This window comes from Trachemys scripta, chromosome 10, assembly GCF_013100865.1.
Source record: "Trachemys scripta elegans isolate TJP31775 chromosome 10, CAS_Tse_1.0, whole genome shotgun sequence".
NCBI classification, from domain to species: domain Eukaryota; kingdom Metazoa; phylum Chordata; order Testudines; family Emydidae; genus Trachemys; species Trachemys scripta.
The window spans coordinates 52,706,695-52,725,409 of record NC_048307.1 but is presented as its reverse complement, the minus strand read 5'-3'; the positions used below and the strand labels follow the sequence as shown (position 1 = coordinate 52,725,409).

General features: G+C 42.2%; 1 protein-coding gene across 2 annotated transcripts in view; it reads left to right on the top strand.

Annotated features, from left to right (window-relative positions):
• Positions 1-18,715, top strand: part of TLN2 (talin 2) — a 367,623-nt gene that overhangs the window by 49,930 nt on the left and 298,978 nt on the right. For both annotated transcript variants that reach the window (XM_034782956.1, XM_034782957.1), the window contains exon 2: positions 16,715-16,813. The gene's annotated coding sequence lies outside the window, so the exon portion shown is untranslated. The remainder of the gene's footprint in view (positions 1-16,714; positions 16,814-18,715) is intronic.

The following is an 18,715-nucleotide window of genomic DNA, read 5'->3' as shown; positions in this document are numbered from 1 at the left end:
TTGACCATTTACAAAAGTGCTAATTCTTTGATGCAAAAGATCAATTGTCCACTTGCAAACCTTCCCCTACACTCAAATGTGCATTATGGATCCAGTGGTAAACCTCCCAGATCTATGTACACTTTCATACTCAACGCCCTTGTTGTAATCTTACAGGGGGTACAACTTCTGTTTTGGAGAACAGTGAGGAAAGCAGCCCAAGAAAGCTGGTGATTATATGAATGTTGCTACAGGCACCTGTCTAGCATTAGAACAGTAAATAGTAGTAATTTATGCATAGGAAGGTTCACAGATCCTAAACAGTGGATCATTGGTGATTCCCTGCTGCTTGTGAGGTGAATCAGACCTCAGTCATGTACAGCAGTGGGACTCCACCTTCTAACCACTCCACCAGTGGTGAGCAGGGCTTTGGAGCGGAGCTGGAGCGCGGAGCAGTGGAGCTGCAGGTTTTTGCCTGGACCTGGAGCGGAGCTGGAGCACAGCTCCAAGGCCCTAGTGGTGAGGAGAGGTCAATTACTCTTGGCAGGGTGACTCATAAAGTATTGACAAAACAATGTGGTGGTGGTTCTATGAATGCAATTCTAAGGCAACTATCTCACTTGGGTTGAAATTTAAGTTTAGTTTGGCTAATCAGCTCTTCAGAAGTGCTATAGTGATTTCCCTGTAATGCTAGCTCATGGAAATGACACACTGTTTCCAAAGGCTCCCAGGCAGAAAATGATGGTCGACCAATAAGCTTCAAAGTTGGTCTGACTAGGTCTTTGCAGCTTTGGAAGTTCTTGCTGGTGAGCTCATCAGGAAGTGGAAGGCGCCTGTCTGTTTTGGATTTGCATGTCTGAGCTGCAAGGGGGAGGCAGAAGAACCCCTATTTGTCTAGATTCTTTCCTAGTAGAAGTGCCAGTAGACTGAGCTTCTCAACGTGCATTATAAAACATGAATTTGTCTGTACTGTAGGTCAGATAAACATGAAGTCATGTGATTTATGCTAGTCCTGATACACCTCTACCTCGATATAACGCTGTCCTCGGGATCCAAAAAATCTTACTGCATTATAGGTGAAACTGCATTATATTGAACTTGCTTTGATCCACCGGAGCGCTGCTTTAACGCGTTATATCCGAAATCGTGTTATATCGGGGTAGAGGTGTATATAAAAGAAGCTTATTTTCCAGGCTTGAAATAACCCTGCCCTTCATGACATAGAAGATGACAAGTTTTTGTTGGGTTAACGAGTATCTGGTCTCTCTCTAAAAGTGCAGCAAAGAGTTGCATGTAACAAGCTTACTTCGCTGCCCTACTCAGTGCATAGGCCCTCTTTAAATCACACTTGAATTAAAATGTTTACCTGCCTTGATACTCAAATGTTAGCTAGAAAGACCATCTAAATATAGAATAGATGCAGAAATGCATTTGAGCATGAATTAATTATGTGCATGAATGAATGTGTGGGCAGCTGTGACAAAGTGATGACAAAACTCAAAATGTGAGAGTGGGTGGTTTTTCTTTGTTGGCGTGGGGGAGGAACACAAATAAATGTGTGGAACTGGCATACTGATATATAACTTCATGTCCATACTGACAAAGCATCAGGGCAGGAAAATGTGATGTGTAGAAGGGGGAACTATTAAACCTAATATTTGTATTTTTCTCTGCTCTTGTCAGTGGGTTAGCCTAGTTATTGAGGTACTATTGTAAAATATCTAACTTCACAGAAAACTAGATGACAGTGCAGCATGAAAACAATTATACAATGAATCCATCACTCTAGGCATCTTTTATAAGCCTAACTTCACAGCCCAAGCTCGTGTTCACACTTAGCAATAACAGAAAAACCTCTTGGGTTGTTATGAGGTCAATTGAGGCAATTTTTCCATCATTGCAGATTATGGCCGTGACCTAAGACTCAGTGCTGTAAACTCAATTGAATAGGCATGATTCCATACATCAGTTACCCATGGCTTTAAACAATATGCCTGTTAGTGGCTACAGTAAGGGTCCTTACTCCCCAAATGTGCAGCTTTATTTAGTGTTTCCAAAAGGAAACTGTCTGAGGCGTCAGTAGTGTTTGCCCCAGGTATGGAGGGATTGACAGTATCAGGTAAAAGGTACAAGACTTCTATTTTGACTATGGGTACTTATTATAAAAAGCATTGTCATCTGTTTGCCAAGGAAATAGGATAAAAGTGGATGGTGCTGAAAGGGGAGGAGCTGGGGTTTCTTAAATCGTAAAGAAAAGGTAAATCTAAGGTTCTAATGGTACTCAAATCAGATGTGCTCCTGCTGCATCAGACTAAGGAAAAAATTGACTTTAGTACAGTTAATCCTGGTGTCTGCCTAAAAGTATGTACTATATAGAAATGAATTTTCAGATTGAAATGGAAGGCAGTTCCTTAAGTTGCATCCCTTCTATATTGGGATTTCCAATTCATACTGGAGGAGTCAGTGTTGCTTTATCTGTCTGGCACACAAACAAAAAGAGGATAATTGTAAATAAAACCAGTCTTAAATCAACCTCTGTCTGACATTGGACAGTGTTAATTGTAACATTACTTAATAGATGAAGGTTTCTGATGTGCCATAACAGAAGTAAAATGTCTTTGTGGAAGCTGGTCTGTCTCTCTTTCCAGTTGTCCAGGAAATACTTTCAGTATTTGTTTGAAGCAAGCTTGTAGAAGCTTTGAGTAGGATCAGCTGCTGTTGTAGTGGACTACAAGCATTTTAGCAGGAAAGGAGCACTTTCTGTACTGATCAAGGGGTAATGCTGGCTCTTAAGAACAATCCCAGCGAGGAACATTTCTTCATCCTGATACCCATTTCTCCCAGTGCCACTTGAAGGTTCTAGGCATTGGCCAACATGTAGTGAACTATGACAAACTCAACCTTGGCCAAAGCAGTGTCCCATTTAACTTGGGGGGGGGGGGAGAGAGGGTTGCCCTCACTTAAATTAAAGCTGAATTTCACCTTTAGCCGTGCACTTTAATGGATCACTGGGTGTTATTCAAGGACTGTACACTGAGCTGGCATTACACTTGAGCTGCCAAAGAGAACCAAAATAATGCTGCAGATAATTATTAGTGTTCTTGGCATTTAACCTATTACGTGTTCTAAAAATGTAGTTTTGCTTTCCCCTACACTCCTAATCTTTTATGTCACTGCCTTGCAGTGAAGCCCTGAGCAGAGGCAATTCACAGCCACCGCATAGCACAAATCCAGAACAGCTGGCTGTGCATCAAATATGTTTCTGTTTAGACAGGGGTATCTGACAGTCAGATTTCTATGGCAATGGTCCTTCATGTCAAGCTAGTAATGATACTGGTAACTGAATCCTACAGAGAATCATCTGCGGTTGTGACAATCTGCACCACTCAGTAGGCTTTGCTCAAAGATTCATTACATGCCTAATTATACACTTGTACATTTAGAATTCAGTGAGTGGGAGGAGCAGACCCCACACTGGTACAATTCCAGTGAAGGCTTCAATTATCCATAAGCTATAAATGAACCTAATTTTGAGTAACATTTTAGAACACTTTAAAATTGTGATTACATATTGGTCTCATCTCAAATATAAACCAGCATTATAATAGGAAACCCTATGGTGTTTTTTATCGTTTAAAAAACTTGGTTTCTGGCCTTAATTAATCTACCGAATTTACTAGGTGCAGCCACTGAGCATGAGATTTAACCTTTAAAAATCTACCGAGGCCAGGGCTATAATGTATTTTCCTAACAAGGTTCTAACCTAGCTTGATCCCGTTCACTCAGGCAAGAGTGAACCTTTTTTTTAATAATAAATATTCTTGGGTAGGTGGTGCCCTTGGCTGTTTGACTTTTAGCATAAGGTATTGTAATATTGTGTGGGAGCAGTGTAGTCCATTGAAATGAGTTACTAGTGTTGGAAGACTTAAAACCGTACATACTTCTGGTTAGTGCTTGACACTAATAGGATTGATAATCTATTAAAAAGTTTTACTGTTCTAACCATTTTTCAGGCAAGTTCTGTAAGTAGCCTCACTTCTAGTTTGCATTGGCAACGGATTCTAAAATCAGTTCTTGTTCACCTTGATTTAACAAGTAAGTTTTCTCCTAGGAACAGACTTCTGTACTTTCAAGTGACATGAGATAATTTTAGAAACAGTTACATCTGCACCAAGTATGACTGCTGAAAACCAGTTTCACTACCAGTCCATGCTGATTCAGATGTTGGACTGCAGAACCACACCACTTGAAATTATAGAAACTATAGATAGAAAAGGCCAATTGGGTTGGCTCTTGCCTTCTATTGGAAGAGCATAACAGTGGACTTAATTACATGCCCTAGTGCATTGATGGGCCTCATCTCAAATGTTCTGACCAATGCTACTTCCATTACTTGAATTAGGAGGCTTAGGTTGCGCAGTACAACTCATCACAACTTTTCCCTAATAGTTGGCCTAACACTTCCTCTTTTAATGCTTACTGCACCCTTCTAACCACTTTCTTCTCATGTGTGTGGGGGTGAGGAGGTCTGTTGCTTCTCAGGTATGTGATGTGTCTTGGGATAATGTAGCTTGACATCGCATTGTCCTCCTCTGCTGCTAAATTGCTAAATTACGTATCCATTATCACAGCTGAATAATAATGCCAGGCTCTTACATAGCGCTTTTCATCCATAGATTCCAAAACACTTGACAGAGAGGTCAGTGTCATCCCCCTTTAACGTAAGGGGAAACTGAGGCAAAAGGAGGGAAGCCACTTTCCCAAGGTCAGCTAATAAAGTGTCGGTCGGTAGAGCCAGGAATAGAACTCAGATCTCCTTTTTTTGTTTTTAGTCACTTATTTCCATACCGAGTTTTGGGTGATCGGTTTGTGTTTTGGCAGTAATAGTCTAGTTTGGGCTATTATGGGGCTTTTAAGGAACCTGATTTTTTTTTTTTTTAATTGTAATAGTGCCCAATTGTGATTGAGGCCTGCAGTGAGAAGCACTGCTTACAAATACCAAACTTACTGGTAATAATGCCGCATGCTGACTAGATGACTTCTCCAAATTTACTTTCCAACTACACCTCTACCCCGATATAACGCTGTCCTCGGGAGCCAAAAAAATCTTACCGCGTTATAGGTGAAACCACGTTATATCGAACATGCTTTGATCCACCAGAGTGCGAAGCCCCGCCCCCCCCCCCCGGAGCACTGCTTTACCGCGTTATAGCCGAATTCGTATTATATCGGATCGCATTATATCGGGGTAGAGGTGTAGTTTCTGAAAACCTGGGCATTGCTGTGGTCTGTGAACCCTTTGCTGAAAGCTGAGGAAGACAAAAAGGTAACAGTTACAAGTTTCCCTGTTCTAGCAGTTGCTTATTGTCAGGAAGAAGTATATTCAGGAAGGCTCCTCTCCCTGTTTGGGCTCTGTGGCATAAAGCTATTTTCTGCATAACCTGGGTGCCTTTTGATTGAAGTTGTTACCCAGCAGTTAACTCAACACTAAGTTCCCTGGCCAAGGTTTTCCAAATGTGTCTAGTGATGGAGGGCCTCAATTTTTGGATGCCCAGCATGAGATGCTTTAAAGAGATCTGACTCATCAACATGTTGATCGCCTGCACTCAGAAAATCAGGACCCCTATGAAGTGTTAAGTATCCAATGACTGAATGGTCACTAGTCATATTAGGGAAACCTTGGTTTCCTATGTGAAAGGTCTCCATTGTGGAAGGCGTCATGTAATTTCAAGAGTTTAGTCCTGAAAATCTTCATTCCTGCTCTGCAGGCCAAAGTTGGTCAGTGAGAGATGCTCACAATAACTTTTGACAGTGTGAAAGCACTTGGGCTAGCTGAAAAAATATTTCACTAAGCTTGCTTCACTGGCTTCACTTAAATAGCAAGTCAACTGCATAAGTGCTAGCAACAACTTATACTAGACATAATTTCAGTGTTTGGCGTGTACAGATCCTATTAAATCCTGAAATTATCATACACCATCTGTCAGGGGTGGTGAAACAATTTTTACAGTGGGGGTGCTGAGAGCCATTGAATCAAACTATAAACCCTGTATATAATGGAACCCACTTCAAGCCAAGGGGTGCGGTAGCACCCCCCGCACCTCTTTTTCCAGCACCTATGCCATCTGTTATTCACTTGGGTGACCTTTCACCTGTGAAACACCTGTTTTAGGGCAACACCCTCATTTAGTTCAGTGTTACACTTCTTATTACAAAATGTATTTTCTTTCTCCTGGTTTGTGCTGGTTATTTCTGTAATGTCAGCACTTGCCTCATAAAGCATTTCATAGTTATCTTGTTTCTTCTTTGAGTAGTGTCTCTATGGGTGTTCCACTGTAGGTGTGCTTACGTCTCTGCGCTGCTGATTGGAGAACTTTGGTAGCAGTGTCGGTTAGGCCCGCACATGCGTTCTCTCCTAGTGCTGTGCCACAAGGTCAGTCAGTGCACGCGGTCCAACCGCCGCCTCCCCGTTCCTTCTCAACCGCCCCAGCTAGAGACAGAGCTATTAGCAGTCTGTTAATGACTATTATCTCATGTCACGTTATTGATTTGAACTGGGACCATATAGAACATGGTTGCAACCAAAGTCCTGTAGTGGCACCAAATTTTGTATAAAGGGGGTCAAATGAGGTGTCTAAGACAAGGTTATGGTTTGCTCGTTATGATTACACTATCTGTATGCATATATCATTTTTTATTTCAAGGTATAAGTATTGGCTCTATACTGTCTGTATTTCAAACTTATGCTGTGCTTCTTGGTGACATCTCAGACAAGTTAGTGTCCGTTCTGCCTAGCCTGCTTGATGGCCCATTAAGGACCATCAGCTATACAATTGACCCATTGAGAGAAGGCAGATATGCCTTGTAACTCAGCAAAGTATGCAGGGACTTGCCCATGTGACTGCGGCCTCCATTTTGCTGTAATTTTCCACAGTAAGGACAAAGAGGTGTTCTTACACCTGGAAAAGACTATAAAAGGCCGATGCCTCATCTCCATCTTGTCTTCAATCCTGCTTCTTACCTCTGGAGGGACTTTGCTACAAACTAAAGCTCTGAACAAAGAACTGAGGACCCATCCCAGCTGTGGATGTACTCCAGAGACTTGATTTGAACCTGCAGTTTATTCTGTCACTGCTACAAGCCTGAACCAAGACTTTGCCATTACTGTATGTAATTGATTCCATTTAACCAATTCTAGCTCTCATCTCTATCTTTTTTCTTTTATGAATAAACCTTTGGATTTTAGATTCTAAAGGATTGGCAACAGCATGATTTGTGGGTAAGATGTGATTTGTGTATTGACCTGGGTCTGGGGCTTGGTCCTTTGGGATCGAGAGAACCTTTTTTCTTTTATTGGGTGTGACAAAGTTCCTCCTCTATCTTGGCGGGTCTTCCCCACTACCCTGCCATGTTCCCTCGCTCTCTAGTACGGACTCGGATAGCAAATCAGAGAAGGGGGTATCTTAGTACTCCTCCCAGGCTCCCTACAGTGCCGAATACCAACAGGGCCCCCAGGCATATCCTCATACGGCCCCACCGCCGTCATTCTGCTACAGTCAACCATGGGTACCCCTACCGGGCTCTACCCCAGTGGCCATACTGGGACTCCATGGCTGCTTACTGGCCCCATATCTCTTGGGCTTCCTACAATAGGAACTGGAAGCGTCTGGACCTTTTTGGGAGGAAGGTATACTCCTTGGCCACGCTTCAGTTTCAAATCGCCAATTACCAAGCCCTCCTGGTGAAATATGACGATGTAAAACTGTTCAAAACTGAACGATTTTATTGAACAGCTGCCCAAGTCTCATCGGGACCAATTTAAGGCCATCATTTGGGAGGGTCAGCTAGTAGTAAAGACAGTGCTACAATCTGCCCTCAATGCAGCTGACATTACAGCCAGATCCATCTCTATAGTGGCGGTGATGCGGTGTGCTTCTTGGCTCTGTTGGGCTTTTCAAAGGAGATTCAGTCAACTGTTGAAACTCTTCTCTTTGAGGGCACTAAGCTCGATGCTTCTCTTCACACCCTGAAGGATTCTTGAGCCTCTTCAATCACTGGGCATATACACATCAAGCCAGAACAGAATATTTAGTCCGCAGCTCCAGCTTGAGCCATGCACCTCTCAATACCTGGCTCAACGCATCTACATGCCACAGAGGAAGAAAACTAAATTTTCAAGATGTAAACCTCCTGGCCTGCAATCTTCTTCGTCCCAGCCATCCAGGTCCAAACACCAATTTTAACATGTTGGTCGAGGTGGCGATAGACTACTCCCCACAACTGCTACAACCAACCACCACTGTTCCACCCATTTGGTTACCGTCTGGCAGCATTCCGCAGCACCTGGAAATGCATAACTTTGGACCAATGGGTCTTAAAGATCGTTCGCAAAGGGTACTCTATCCATTTTACCTCCGTGCCCCCTCCGCAACATCCTTCCCTGTCCCTCTTCAGGGACCCTTCTCATGAGACTTTACTATGACAAGAGGTAGATCATCTTTTCCAGTTAGTAGCCATAGAACCAGTACCTCAGCATCTACAAGGCCAAGGGTTCTACTCTTGTTATTTCCTAATACTTAAGAGGAAGGGAAGTTGGAGACCCATACTAGATCTCAGAGCTCTCAACAAGTTTCTCAAGGCTCAAAAATTCAAGATGGTCACTCTAGCATCAATCATTCCAGTGTTGGAACAAGGAGACTGGTTTTCAGCCCTCAACCTTCAGGATGCGTATTTTCACATCATAGTCCTACTGACTCTCAGATGATTACTCAGATTGACTCGGGGGCAAGATCACTGCCAATATAGGGTCTTCTCCTTCAGGCTATCATTGGCCCCAAGAGAATTTTCCAAGGTTCTCTCAGTGGTGGGTGCCCACTTCACTCCCAAGGGATAATGATTTACCCGTATGTAGATGATTGCCTCCTCAGAGCCTGGTCTTTTCAAGAGGTTCACTGAGTCACCAAAGCTGCAGTGCACGTTTACAGAACTGAGCCTACAGATCAATGACCAGAAATCAATCCTGACTCTAGTGCAGCACCTGTAGTTGATAGGCGCTGACCTCGAAACTCTATGGACCAGAGCCCTTCTACCTCGGCAGAGATCTCTCTCTCTGAGTATGCTCACAGAGACCATTCAAAACAAGCCACAAATATCAGCCAGACATTGCCTATAACTCTTGGGGCACATGGTAATGGGCACACTGGTAATACCGCATGTGAAGGCTGGTGTGCGGTATCTTCAGATATGGTTCAGCTCAGTTTATAGACCAAACAGGGACAGATTAGACAAATTCCTGTCACTACCCACCAGGATCAAAATCTACCGAAACTGGTGGAGAGACCCAACCAACATTTGCAAAGGGATCTCCTTGCAACCCCCCCCGTCATTGCTTCTCACTACCGACGCATCGCTCATAGGGTGAGGTGCACATCTAAATGGCCTTATGACACAAGGCAAATGGTCACCGACGGAGATATCCATTCACATCAATCTCCTTGAGCTAAGGGCAGTCAGGAATACTTTCGCCCACTTCATCCTGCTGATCAAAGGATCACACATGAGAGTCCTAACAGACAACATAGCTTGCATGTTCTAAATAAATTGACACGGGGGAGCTCGGTCACCCTCCCTTTGAGTGATCAGACTATGGAATTGTCTCCCACAACATCACACTGTTGACAGCCTATCTTCCAGATACACTGAACTCGATAGCAGACAGTTTCAGTCACAAATTCTCACATGACCACGAGTAGGAACTTGACCCAGTAGTACTTCGCAATCTATTCAGTCTGACCACAGACTTGTTCACCACTTACCTGAACAAGAAATGTTCATGGCTATTGTTCCAGAGCGGGGATAGGACAACATTCCCTAGATGATGCTCTCCTTCTCCCCTGCGACAGGGATCTTTTTCGTGTCTTTTCTCCTTTCCCCACACTATTGAAGGTCCTTCTGAAAACAAAGAGAGAGGGAGCACACGTCCCTCTGATGGCTCCTGCTTGGCCAAGACAGACTTGGTACCCTTACCTGTCACAGCTTGCGACGTGCCTCTGATCTCTCTTCCAGTCACTCCTCCTTTCGCAGAACAGCGGATGTACCCTACATCCCAACCTGGTGATTCTCCACCTCAAGGCCTGGCTTCTTCTTGGCTCAAACACCTAGAAAGCTCCTGTTTGATGGACGTTTAAGAGGTATTATTACACAGTAGAAAGTCTTTGACATGAAATACTTACCTACAAAAATGGTCCACGTTTCAGATATGGTGTATTTCCCAACAAATCTCCCTGACATCCATGATTCTTCCACACAGCTTAGACTATGCACTGGCCCTAAAAAGATCAGGGCTGTCTCTAAGCTCTTTGAGTTCACCTAGCCTTCCATCATCCAGTAGCGGGATACTCAGTGCTGTCGCACCTGACTACCAAAAGATCCGTCAAGGGTAGATTTAACCTATTCCCACAACCTTGGCTTCCTACACCCATCGGGGACTTAAATCTGGTACTGAAAGGACTGACTAGGACTCCCTTCGAACCCGTGGCCACCGATTTGCTTATGTACCTCTCAGTGAAAATGGCCTTCCTGATAGCGATTACTTTGGCCAAAGAATAGGAGAAATAGCAGTTCTGTGGGCACATCTCCCCCCCCCCCCACTGTATTCTTTTGGGACAAGGTTATGCTCAGACCATATCCAAACTTGATTCTTAAGATAGTCTCCCCATTTCACAAGAACCAATTAATTCATTGTTCAACCTTCTATCCCAAGGCACAGGGAGGCTGTATTACACCCTCTAGGTGTCAGGAGAGCCGGAGTCTTCTACCTGGACAGGATGAATGCCTTCAGAAGGCCCCCAGGCTTTTCCTTTCCATTGCAGAAAGATCCAAGGGCTCAGCAGTGTCAGCCCAAAGATTTTTCTAAGTGGGTCTTGAACTATATCAGACACTGTTACCAAGTTCACAATATGACCCCTCCAGATACTATTTGTACACACTCCACAAGGTCGATCTCCTCATCTGTCGCCTTCTTCAAGAAGGCTCCTATCTCAGAGATCTGTAGAGTGGCAACATGGGCGTCAGTCCACATCTTCGCAGAACATTATGCAATCACTGGGGATTCCACCTCCGATGCCATCTTCGCGTGCACAGTGCTGTCATCTGTAACTGATCCGACTCCGAAACCCCAGCCCTTCAGTAGGGTTACTGCTCGGGAGTCACCTACATTGGTGCACCTCTAGGGACACTACTCAAAGAAGAAGTTAGTTGCCTTGTGCAGTAACAATGGTTCTTAGAGATGTGTCCCTCTATGGGTGCGCCACAACCCATCCTCCTGCCCTGTACTTTGTGGAGTTCTTGTCAATGACTCTGTGGTAGGGAAGGAACTGAGGGGGGTTGGCCCGTGCGCGCTGACTGTCCTAGTAGTGCATCATGAGGAGGAAGAGCGCATGTGCGGGCCTAACAGGTTTTTGAAGCAGGGTAATGTTTCCTTTTTACACATGGCACAGAATTTCAGTGACTTGCCCAAGTTCATGAACTAAGTGGCAGATGGCTTGTACCTTGATCTTAGTGGGGACAACTCTTGGCAGCACAGCGGCAGATGTGACAACTGTTTAGCCCAAATCCATAGGGCAACCAACATCTGGCTGTTGCTCTGCAGCAACAGCGTGCGACTACTGAGCAAAAAATAAGTGCTGCCATTAGCAACTTAGCTAGAGTAATCTGCTCATTGGATTTCCAGACACTGTTACTTTTGTGAGACCATTTCAAAACAATGATTTTAGTGTCTTGGAATGGAAAAGAGAATGGGCCATTGTTAGTGTTTTCATAAAATATGTGCTACACAAGTTGGGTCCCTTTTGTTGGCATATCGTAGATTCAGTGATAAAATAATGGCATTGCTTGTAAGGAAAGGCTACTTCTTCTGGCATGAGAAATTGAGGTGGTATGGCAGGAAGGAAGGATATAGAGCACAAACTGAATGTTTGAATTACTCTGAATGCAGTTGCATCCAAGGATCCAGACTGCCTTAATCATGAATGCTGGAAAGGGTACAGAACATCTCTTTGATAACGAGCAAGCTAACATCTGATATTGTAGGAATTGATGGAAACTTGAGCTCATGCTGATCCTTTTATGGCAGGTCACTGTGTATTGCCTTGGTTTATAATTGCAAACATTTGTTCAGTGTCTTGATAAATCATGTTTCAGGATTGATGATGGGTTTCTTTTACTTGGTTGTTTGGCTCAAGGTTTCAGTCTCTTTCATGGTCTTAAATGTAAAAGGGGTAATACAAGGGAGCAACTTAGGGGGGAGGAAGGAGAAGGATCTGCCCTGAGCTGTGGGGCTCTTTGGCCCTTTCTTTCCTTGAGAATGGTGTCTGCTAGGGCAGAGAACTTTACCTGCTTCCTGCAGAAACCATGATTGGCTGCCCTTTCCCAGGAGAGGGCAATCAGAGAGAATTCCCCCAGGCAGGGCTGAAATTTACAAGAGGGCTAGTGCTTTTTGTGTCATCATGAGATGACTCTAGCTCTGGCCAGACTTTCAAGACTCACAGTAAAACTGCAAGTTGACAACACTGTAATTCCCTCCACCTGGTCTGAATGTGATACCTAAACTTATACAGGCTTAAAACTGAAGGTTAAACTATGACGCTGTTCATTGTTCTAAAAGCAATGGAAAACAAATGAACATAACAAACATAAATCACTATCTTAGTTTTGTGAACTGCTCTGATGTTGGATTGGCTTTGCAATACTAGGCCAAGTTATTTTACTGTGTCAGAGGGCAAGCATTCATGATGTAAATGATTGCACATCTAATCAAACAGCAGCGTTACTACACAGATGAGTTACAGTGCTAAAAAATGAACAATAATGGTGGCTGCTATAGTTTCACAACAAATAAATGACTTCACTTCCTAGATGCATTTTTTTGGGGGGTGTGTGTGTGTGAAATTTTATAAAACAAACTCAAAACAGAATATTGTACAAGTGTGTTCATTGTAGCTATGGGGAGGAAAATAAATCAACTAGCAGTGAACAGAAGAAGAAGAAACACGCTATATATCCGTGCAGACCGTATCAGAAATTGGAATACTAGGCTGGTTTTGTTGCTTCAGTCAGGCATTCTAAGTTAGTTTGTTTACTTTTGGGAATCTTGTCTTGAAGACTGGCTGCTGTGTATGTCAGTTCTTTGTGTGGATTTACTATCCTGTATCTCGCTAAGCTGTGCTTTGCAAAGAGTTCCTGTTAATCAGCATGGCTCTTTATGATTTCCTCTCTCTTCCCCCTTCCTACCCTGCAGTTTAAGTTCATATTTGTCCCAGCACCAAGGCCCTCATTTAACAGCATGAGGTGTTCCTCTGTGCTTTCTTCAGTAACTGTATTCCTTCTACACTGCAGGAGGAAGTAAACTGTACTATAGAGCTGGACTTTAACAGTTTTAGACCATGAACTTTAATATTATAGGGCTAGCAGAAATGTGATGGAATAGTAGTTATGACTGGAATTCAGGTACTGAGGGTATGTGCTGTATAGGAAAGCCAGAAGTAAAGATAAAGGTGGTGGAATAGCATTATATATTACTGATGAGGTAGAATGTAAAGAAATTAGAAGCGATGGAATGGATAAAACAGAATCTGTTTGGGTCAAAATCACTTTGGGGAAGAAAGCTAACAGGTTCCACTGGAAGAGTGCTTGCGGTCTGCTACAGACTCCGGGATCTAAGTTGGTTATGGATAGACACTGCGTTAATATTTTTAATGAAATAAATACTACTGGGAATTTTGTGATTATGGGAGACTTCAATTTATCAGATATAGATTGGAGGTCAAGTGTTAGGGCCCAGATATTCCTGGATGTGATAGCTGTCCGATTTCTTCACCAAATAGTCATCAAACAAGAGGTGATGCTATTTCAGTTTGAGTGTTGATAAGTAGCGAGGACTTTATAGAAGAACTGGTTGTAGAGGGCGACCTTGGTTTGACTGATTATGAGCTAATTCAGTGTAAACTAAATGGAAGGATAAACAAAAATAGGTCAGCAACTAGTATCCTTGATTTCAAAAGGTCAAACTAAAAAAAAAAAAAAAAGGAAATGAGTTATGGAAGTGGACTGGACTGAAGAACTCAAGGATCTGAACATGGAAGAGGCTTGGAATTAGTTTTTGCAACTTTGACTTAAAATATCTGATGCCTGCATTTCAAGCAAGGAGAAATAATTTGTAGGAATGGGTTGCAGACCAAGCTGGATTAGCAAGCATCTCAAACAAGTTATTAAGAGAAAGCAGAAAGTTTACAAGGAATGGAAGATGTGAGGGATCAGCAAGGAAAGCTACTTCTTGGAGGTCAGAAAGTGCAGGGATAAAGTGAGAACTGCCAAAAGCCAAGCAGAGTTGGACCGTGCAAGGAAATTAAAACCAACAGCAAAAGGTTCTGTGGCCACATAAATAAAAGGAAAACAAATAAAGAAGAACTGGGACCTCTAAGCACTGAGAAAGGAGAGTAAAAATAATCTAGGTATGGCGCAATACCTAAACAAATATTTTGCCTTAATTTTTAATAAGAGTAATGAGGTGCTCAGGAGAAGTATCTGGGTGGAAATGGAAATGAGGATATGAAAATAGAAATTACTACATTCAAGGTGCAAGTCAAACCCAAACAGTGTGCTAATAAAATTTGCAGATGACACAAAGTTGGGAGGTATTGCCAATATGAAGGAGGACTGAAATATCATATACGAAAAGTTGGATTATCTTGAAAACTGGAGAAATAGCAGTGGGATGAAATTTGATAGTGCAAAGTGCAAGGTCATGCACTTAGGGACTAACAACAAGAATTTTTGCTGTAAACTGGGGATTTATCAGTTGGAAGTGACAGAGGAGAAGAAAAACCTGGGTGCTTTGGTCAATCACAGGATGACTGTAAAAAGCGACAGAGGATCCTGTGGCACCTTTAAGACTAACAGAAGTATTGGGAGCATAAGCTTTCGTGGGTAAGAACCTCACTTCTTCAGATGCAAGACATCTTGCATCTGAAGAAGTGAGGTTCTTACCCACGAAAGCTTATGCTCCCAATACTTCTGTTAGTCTTAAAGGTGCCACAGGACCCTCTGTTGCTTTTTACAGATTCAGACTAACACGGCTACCCCTCTGACACAGGATGACTATGAGCTGCCAATGAAATGTGGCCATGAATGAGCTTGGCTTGTTTAGCCTAACAAAATGAAGGTTGGGGTGGGAGGCTATGATTGCTCTCTATAAATACATCAGTGGGATAAACACTGCAGAGAGAGAGGAATTAAGCACCAATGTTGACACAAGAACAAATGGCTATAAACTGGCCATCAACAAGTTTGGGCTTGAAATTAGACGAAGGTTTCTGACCATCAGATGATTGAACTTCTGGAACACCCTTCAAAGGGCAGAAGTAAAGGGGAAAAACCTGACTGGGTTCAAGACGGAGCATGATAGATGTATTGGAGGGGTTGGTATGATGAGTTTGTCTACAAGGCATGTGGCCATCTGCAATTGCTAGTAGCCAATATCCCCAGCAGCCAGAGATGAGACACTAGATGGGCAGGGCTCTGAGTTACAACAGAGAATTCTTTCGCAGGTGTCTGGCAGGTGGGTTGGGAAGGAATTTTCCTCAAGGTTAGATTGGCAAACACTCTAAGGTTTTTTTTGCCTTCCTCTGCAGCAATGGGCATGGGTAACTTGCAAGCTTAAACTAGAATAAATGGTGGTTTCTGTGTAACTTGAAGTCTTTAAATCATGATTTGAAGACTTCAGTAACTTAGCTAGAGGTTATGGGTATACTACTGGAGTGGGTGAGTGCAGACCACAGAACCTCAATGTGCAGGACGTCTGACTTGATCACAGTGGTCCCTTCTGGCCTTAAAGTCTGTGAGTCTGAGATAAGGACCTAAGCTGTAGACAATTACTTTTCTGATCAGTGAGTGAAAATTCCAATATTCTAGCACGATCATGGATTGGAGGTATGATTTCACTCAGTTGAGATATTTATTCTTTCATTGGCTCCACTATAACCATGTGCTTAGTTGCTTATACTCAGTTGTAGCTCTGTGACGTCAAATTTCAACGGAGTGATATGGGAATGAAACATGACACTTAAAAATAAGTTCTTTGTTACGATCTTGCTCAAATACTGTAATTTTTGAACTTCTTACAGACTTTGATGTTAATGAGAACAAATGCCTTGGGCATTTTGAAAGAAACTAGATTCACAAGCAAGTTCTAACTGACTGAAAAATGATAGACCATACCCAAAACTTCACTTAGATGACCACGTAAGGATTGGTAGAAAATTGTAACATCTTGGTAAACTGAAATAGTGATACTATAATTACTGGTAATTGGTGATCAGTAGTAATCTTTCCCTGTTTACCTACCTGCATTGTGCATGTGATTATCCCCAGGAATAATGAATAAACAGTTGTAGCTTTGGAATACTTGGAGGTTCTTAGATTGAAGTGTTTTGCACTGCAGTAACATAGTAGTAACTAAATACTACAAAGTAGACCATGTTGGCTTGCTTCCAACTTGACTCTGCCACTCACCCATGTATGGGGCACTTGAGTGTCAAATTTCATGCTGCCTTTCTTTGTTAACTTAGTGTTGCTTTCGTTCTGAAGAATGGTGTCATGATGTAAGGTTGTTTCTCTTACACAGTTACTAAACTGTGTGTCTTTAGATGGAATTCTTACAGTGTTTTTATTTCACCAGTGCTCTGCTGTGGGATAACATCCAGATCTTGTTTGCCCCTGGACTGGATTGCAGGTCTGTTCCGCTCCGTTAAATGCCCCGATCAGTTTGAAGGAATCTGTAAGTACAATAGTATATCTCTTGACGTGTATGCATAATTATCTTCAAAGGCGAGTGTGTAGGTCTTAAAAGCTAAAGAAGGAGTAGTTAGATGTAGTGATGTGCTTCTAGTGAGTGGGCATGAGAGCAAATGATATCTCGTAACACAAGCCACAGGTGACAGACTGAGTTACTTACACTACTTAGTGCTTACACAACAGTGGTGTATTTGAGCTTTAAGAATGCTGATAGCATAAACTGTATTAACTTTCAACTTGCATTTTATATCTTCATTGCTTAAAGAAATAAGTTAACAGATGAAAGTAACTCACTAAGGTAACAGAAAACTCTACCACTTCACATGTAAAATCTGGATTTTTCTCATATTGTAATCTCCTTTTGCTAAATGATCTTAACTTGACTTGAAAAAGAACTTGACTTCCTAACCCATTAAAATTTGTAGTAGAAGGGGAATATAACATGATAATAGATAAGTTAATTTTAGGATTATTAATATGATACAACTGAGTCTGATCCAGAGTTCGTTACTGGGTATCTCCATCACCGACTGGAAGGGTTTCTTAATAAATGTCTATGTTATAGTATTGATGCTTTTAAAACAAAAAACGTACAGGCTTTGGAGCTACATACATGTAGTTAGGTGGCTTTGCTGTCAACAAATACAAAGCAAAATGTGATCTGTAAATGCCAGATGGTTTGAGATTCTTAAGTGCTTTAAATTTCTGACAGCTAATTGACTCTGCAGTGTTCCAAATTGCTTGAATGACTGTCTTTTTTCTAGGTTAGTGTAGTATGTTTGTCCCTAACTTGATTCCTGGAAACTCTGTGTGTGAACCAATTGCAACATTCATTAGTACACCAGAACATTACAACTTTCTAATGTTATGATTTTAAGTAGAATCTATTACTGCATCTGAAAACCACTGCTACACAGATTGTGCAAATATGCCTAGACTGTGGGTGGCTTACTCCAAATCTGTGGCTGTATAGTCACCACAAGCCATGGTTGAGGCAGATAAACTGTTGGTTTTGGTTATACTAGATATGACACTTGCATAATACTGTCCTGGACTATCTTAGCTCTGCTCATTCCACTACTAACTGTTCATCAGCTATAGCTTCCCCATGCTCTGTCAGTAACCCCCCACTATTTCCTCTTTGTGGGTATCTTTAAATTGCTTCCATTACCCATCTCCAGTTCACTTTCTTTCATGGAGATCGTGGAATTGGAGGACCTCAGTTTTAAAGAATGGCGGATGAAATAGTCCTATTGCTCTAATAGCATGTCTCCTCTGCAGTATACTGAATGAAAAACAGGATGAATTTTTCTCTTTTGTCCGTTGTGTTGAGAAATTGGTCTGGTACCAGTAGCTTGTAAAAAAGATCCCATTTCACAGTTCTTTTAACTGAATCCCTTTCCAACGAGTCTGTCTCCAACATGGGTGTTTTTTGTTTTGTTTTTGTTTTTTGCTTTGATAGCAATTTTATGTAACAGGCTGCACCTTTGTTATCTGAAATAATTTTGAATACAGGCATTTGCTGAACAATTGCTCAGGGATGCCCTTGGGATTCACCCTGCAATCTGTGTTGTGTTACTGTAGAATAATTGGAAAGAGTAGGCATGCTACACAGGAATGAATACTCTTGGAGAAATGGCAGCAGGTACAGAAAAATGGAGTGGTGGTGAAACCAATGTTTCAAACAGTCTCCAAAGAGCAGTCAATCCAATGGCAGTTGTGGTGTATGTGATACTGAGGACTTTACCTGCTTGGAGTATTCATGGGGAAATTCAAGTGCAGAATGGCTAGGGTGTAAATTTAAAGGGGAATGGATATTTTGCACAAGTTCTCTGTTTGGACACTTACTCTGCAGATTAAGTCAATATTATGTCTAAGACAATAT